Here is a 6,620-nt window from a genome sequence, read left to right as displayed (position 1 = left end):
ACAGATAAAGCCAATATTTGTTTAAGCAGTCTAGGAGGTTCAAAACTACAAAAAAGCAAAAAATGTAATTTTTTGAAAATTCTTGATTTTCTTACAAACCTCAGAATATTTTCCATTTTGACCTTTAATAAATAATTTTATTTCGTTTGCATCTGCGAAATACGTCATAAGTTCCGAGAATTAATGACTCGGCGGTTTCATGAGGAGAAAAGCCGCGGGGAGGATGTAATCAGTCAAGCGTGACAATCGGCAGGACGGCCGCACTCTCAGCGCGTTAGTTGCATCAAGTTTCATCATGCCTCCAAATCCAACAGAAATCGCATTCATGCGCTCCGGATTGTTTACATTTGGAGCAAGCGAATGTTATGTTTGATTGATGTAAAGGCTATTTAGGAAAATGCTTGAAACTGCACCTAAATGGGATTTCCAATGTAACTGCATGATTTCATACAGTCTATTTTCTTTTTTTCAAGATTCATGCTTTTCTTTCTTGCTTTACGAAAAATAAATTGAAGTCTATACCTAAGTTTGATTTTGAAAAATCTATGGATATTTTAACTATACTGATATAGTTAAAAAAAAGTAGTCACGCGTATTATTTCTCTAACCGTTATGACTATATTCGTGCGTATTAAGTAGAATTACAATCGAATGGTCAATTATCTGTAGTTGAAGTAAATACTTTTCCCAGTTGGACCCACTGACTTAAATTTATATATAATTTAAATAACTATAAAAAACAGTTATATTTACGACTTTTAACATTTCGTTTAATCATATATGCAGTTACTAAATTAGGAAAATAGGAAAAGTAGTCGCAGTTACCAAGAGTTTTTTACACTTAGTTAAAGGTTTTTTTATTTTGTATAACAGTATTTTCCCAAAGAAACAGAAAGAAATTATAAATAAAATTTTCGACTTGCAGAGGATCACCAAATTTTGAATAAACTGCTTGTAAAACTTTGCACGTGCATCTCGGCGCGCCGCACTTAAACGTTGACTAAGTAGCATTACTCGTACGCCACTTCAATTAATCGACCAGGATATAAAAAGTCAATAATTTTGTATATTATAATTGTTTCTGACTCTTTGGAGCAATAGTTTCGAACAAATAAAGATCGAAAGAGGGATATTCGTTCGGTTTTAATAGAAAATGTTAAAGATAATGGTTGGTTTTTTTTTCAAATTTGGCTGTCTTCCAAAGGTCTGAAATTGCTTTGCGAGGCAAAGGTACAAAATTTGGTTCCTAATTTTTTTCAAAACAAGAAAATTGTTTGATTTCCATCACTGAAGTCAAAATAAAGCTACCCTAATTTTCTCCTCAGAGATACATATTTTTAAATTGATCAAGAACCATACAACCGCATAAACCCTATTACTATAAGTCAAATGCTCCCATCAATAATAGCCTGGATGTTAATGCATCTTTATATAGGGCATTGACAATTTTTTTTTAAGTTTTTCAGAAATTAATGATCTTTTATATCGTTTTAGTGCACGATATTTGTAATATTTCTTGAAATCGAAAAAAATTTAAATTTTGGTTCGTGGGGAGGGTTAGGATGGGCATAGAGGCGTAAGAGGTTGATGAATGAGAAAATAAGAGAAGTAAATGGGTTATATTGCAGTATGTGAACTGAGGGAGAGGGTGAGGGAAATGCGTAATTAGGATTAACTGATTAAAAAAAAATTAAATTGGTTTTAAATTATAATAAACTAAATATTTCTTTTTAAATTGAAAGTAACGTTATGGGAATAATTAAAAATTTGTTTAATTAAAATTAATAATAAAATTTCCAGAAACTTAACAAAAATAAGGTAAACATCCCAGTAATCGTGACACCAACTTTCTTGCTTTTTATGTAATTTAAATTACTACTTGAAATTCCACTTGACATTAAAACGTTCTGAAAATGAATGTATTCTATTATTACTGGGACATTTAACTTATCTTATTATTCCATTTTTTTAGAATATATTAAAAATGTTCTGTTGTACATTTTTATAATGAATTTTAATAAACAGTTTTGAGACGAGATTTGAGGATATTCACTTTAATTTTCGTATGATTTCGAATGGATTTTCCTGTCCCATTCTAACAGCATTGATTTAAGTGGGATTTGAATTTGGTCTAATTACAGGGCTAACTGAAACATTGAGCTTTACAAATCCTTAGAAATTTTTTCCTGGAATCAAATATCGTAAATACAGAATGAAGTAGGAATACACTCTAGTAAATTGAACGATCTTCGTCCCTTCTTTTGCACTAGATTTGTGAAATCTTCAGAGCTCGGGTTGAACTTATACAAATTTTATTTGCATAAAAATAGGGACGGTCGTGTACACCGTATTATTTGGATTCTTGGGTATTATCTATAGGTATATTGCACTAGACTGATATCCAGGTTTCTATGAAATGATCAGTACAATAAAAATTTATTTAGAGGTATATCATTCTACATTTTTTTCCAATTCGCGAGAGCGAAAATTGTGTGACAAATTGACTGAGAAACTGAATCGAGTTTCAAGAAAACTTTTAAAAACATTATTTAATTTTATAATCATTTATATCTATATAGGAAAAGTCACAAGGTAGTAGGAAAAGGGGATAATTCGTCAATAACCATCAATAACAATTCATACATTTAAAGGAATTCTAAATTTTAATACTTTCAAAAATAAATTTGACTCTAATATATGTATTTACAATTAAGCATATATAAGCTTCTTGTGTGTTAATGGTCGTCATTAAACTAATTTAGATACTTAAAAATTACACTGATCCACAAAAAAGTCGTCTGAACTGTGTACGAGACTAGTGTATCCTTATGTATTTTGAACCGCTGTATCCGGATCCGACCTCAGAATTGGGATTTGACGGTAAAGTTTTCCCCTATTCTAAGGGAAGAGTAAACAATCTAGGGAATTCTGGTATCTGTGTAGGTGATTATTGTAAAATAGCATAATTTTCGTACTTTGCAGCTAATAAATACAATTTTATGTATTTTGAGACGCTGAAACCAAATTGGACCTCAGATAGTCCCTTAGGCGTCCGATTTTTCTCCTAGCCTAGGAGAAAAAACTTTAAAACAAGACAATTCTGGAGATCTGGGATTTAATATTTGTATGATGTCAAGGTGATACGAAACTTTATGTTTATTGAGTAGTTGCATTCAAATTTGACTTCAAAATCGATCTACAGGGCGTCATATTTCCTCTAGACTAGGAGAAATACTAAGAAATTGAGATAAACTTACGGTTTGTGAAATCAAGATTCTGATAAGTTACTTAAGGTATTTTAACTTGTGTGCCTTTCTTTTGCGCTATTCTTCTCTTAGCACAGAAACTCGTGTCATATTCCGCCTTATTATTGCTTATTTCGCCTTATTTTTAGACGAGCGAGCAATGGCTCTTGCTATGCATTGTTATCCGCGCTACTCGAGACGTGCAAAAGTTTTAGCCGTGCAAAAGTTTTAGGCCACCTCTTTTTTTATGATTGAATAAATTCTTTTAATTTTAATAATACCAGAGATAAATTGTTTTCGAAATTCTGTATAAAATAACTCCAGAATGTAGCCAATTTGTCTACTTTTTAAGTAGATATTGCAAAAATAGTGTAAATTTAAATGTTTCCTTAAATTTTAAATAACTTCAAAATATTCGAAATTTTTCAATGTTCTTGGGCTCATTTTAAAGCTATTTTTTTATTCTATCAAAACAGTTTACGAGTATAAATTGTCAATAATTTCTTTTCGAATTGCAAGAACTTGAAGTAACAATAAAAAAGTTGGAAAATTTTGAAAACATCTTATCTGTAGGCAAATCAGAATAAAAGTTAAATAAACATATATTCTGAACAAATTACATAGAAATTAATAGAATTTATTCAGTCGTAAAAAAAGGTGGCCTAAAACTTTTGCACGGCAGTGTAACCATTTGTGGAAAAATTAAATTGAAAAAGTAAATGAATTCCCTATTTTATTATTAAAAATTTCTCAATTAGGAATTAATTTCAAATTTAAACATTATATACTGTAACTAGGTTTTCCAAAATCCCGCGTGCTACCGCTAACACAGCCTGACCGGGGATAGGCCAAGTGGGTTAACCTAGTCACAATACGGATGCCACTTACCTGCTCGTCACGCCTGAATAAACTGAGTCCGTGGTCCACACACTTCTGACCCACGAACAACCCTCGAGGTTCCTTTTAATTTGTTTTGCACCAGGTAGGGACCTTTCTACCGGAGCCTTGACTACGTTGTCCTGGCGTTGTCTAGCAGGAAACCTAGCTTCGAATTAACACGAGACACTAAGAAAAAGGGAGGGGTAATTCTCACGTGTGAGAGAAAGAAAAATTACTTAAAAAAAAACACTCAGGCTTACATAAACCATAGCTAAAACCTATTTATTATTTTAATAATAGAGAAGAAGATAGTTTGGTTAACTTAAAATCATTGGTGGCTGAGAGACTCTCCTGACTCGCCTCTGAGCATCTACAAGCTATTCTCGCTAGTGATTGTCAGACTGGGAATGCCCAGCCAATCCTCTGACAATTTAGAAGCTATTCATGTTACTTGTTGTCAGACTGGGAACCCCCAGTCACGCACCTGACAACCTACTGTCTATTTTCACAAATTGTTGTCAGGCTGGGAAGGCCCAGACAACCCCCTGACAACCAGCTGACTACTCTTTCTATTCTTCGTTAGGCTGAGAACTCTCAGTCGACCCCCTGCCAATCTGCAGGCTGTCTTAGTCATGCGCAGTCGGGAGAGAGAATCCGTTCTAGGGAGCCCGCGCACTATTCTGGGAGGATTCACCGGAGACACTGGCGTCCCTTGCTTCGACCTTCACTTTTCTAGGCAATTCTTTGGCCAGGTCGTTTGGAGAGGTTAGTTCGGCCCAATTTATCAAAACTGGTCTCTGGGTCGAACGCCTCTCCAAATTTTGAGTCACGCGGGGGTCTCCACTGAGCTCACGCCACTTTTCAAAACACTCACGATAAGATTGCGGGTTGCTACGGAACCGGGTCGAACGAGAACGGCACTTAAAACGGGTGAGAAAACATCCACTTACTTTTTAGCCACATGGCTGCTGCAGTCCAATACTTTCCACCCATATCAGAACAAAAATCCGGTCCGGTTGGGATTTTCGTTGTATCAGGTACGCAGTCCTCAAGCCGACTCTGCCGTTTCCCAGATAGTTTTCGTCGTTTTGCCGCTATTTTCCGTCAGCCCCTGCCGACCTCCTGCGTGGCCTCCTCTGATTGGTTGGTGCCAACGGACGAGCTCCAATGAGGTCTTCCGCCAATGCGCGCTTTACGCGGTAGAATCCGTCTTGCCGGTTTTCTCTGGCCTACGGATCGCTGGGGTTGCTATTGGCTGTGGATTCATCATCTATAACATAGCTGTCAGCCTCCTTTCTCCTGCCAGAGTGTGGTTGCTCATTTGCGTAGTGTTGCAGGGTTGGTTGTGTCGGCTACGATGGTCCATCCGGTGCTGCCACTCGCTGGCGATCGCCGAACTAACGACTTGTGCTACCCGTACCTGAAGGAACGACGCGAACTTGGTGTGCAGTCCCCTTATATCCAACCCTTTAGCTATAGATACTGGTGGAAAACCACAGTGCTGTCTGCTCCGTGTTTATAGCTGTCAGACAGTTCCAATGTTTTGAAATGGTACTGAACTGGACGAGGCATGTTTCCGGCTTCTCCGATGCTCGTCGCCGTGGAGGTTTCGTCCAGGTTCTCTTCCAGTGCCCCTCTCGTCGTCGCCGACCCCTCGTATACAAGGTTTTCTAATTTTTACTATTCTAGGTTAATTAACTTTCTACCGAGTTCCCTTTAGTACTTATTTTCGGCTAATCTCGGTAAGTTTTTACATTTGAATTCTTACTCCTATTAACATTAACAACAATAGTTAGCTAACTCTATTCTAAATCATATGAGGTTGATTTAGAGTAGGCTTGAGGTTATTATTTTTAAACGCGAATGTGACTTTTGTCTTCCTTGGTTCTGGCTTCGGCGACACCCCGTAAAGTTTCTTTATTTCTTTTTTGCTATCTTTGTTAATTAAGTTCTAAAACTTCATTACAACTCCCCCGGGCCTTGCCGAAGCCCACCGGTTATTGTTTTCCGCGCTGTGGCTGCACTCTCACCGTTTTGTCGACCCTTCCCGCCTCGGGCCCGTTCAATTTGTTTACAGCGAGAAGGGGTCCCTATTATTTGGAGTCATTCTACTCAAACTAATAAAATATAAACCTGACAGAATAATGGAAAAATCCTAGGGACCACTCCAGCGAGTCCCCGAACTCGGGTAAATCCGACCTGTGCCACCTATGGCCTTCATTATCTCCGGGACTCATTTTCTTAACCTGGACCATCCGAGCTACTCAAGTTCCTGACTGAAAGGAGGAATGTCCAATGTTAACACATTCCTGTCAATTTGAGAGGCAACTCAGAATCAAAAATTTTAAACAAGTACAGTGTGTGTAAAAAAAAAAAGAAATCGGTACACTAAATCGTTTAAGTACAAAGCTTAATAATAAAAGATGTAAAAAAATATATTTTAACAATCAATTCCAACGGCATCAGCCGGTAACGTTGTACACGAAAATACGAAAC

This window comes from Belonocnema kinseyi, chromosome 7, assembly GCF_010883055.1.
Source record: "Belonocnema kinseyi isolate 2016_QV_RU_SX_M_011 chromosome 7, B_treatae_v1, whole genome shotgun sequence".
Taxonomy (NCBI): Eukaryota; Metazoa; Arthropoda; class Insecta; order Hymenoptera; family Cynipidae; genus Belonocnema; species Belonocnema kinseyi.
The sequence above is the reverse complement of the archived record's forward strand: the minus strand, read 5'-3'. Positions refer to the sequence as shown.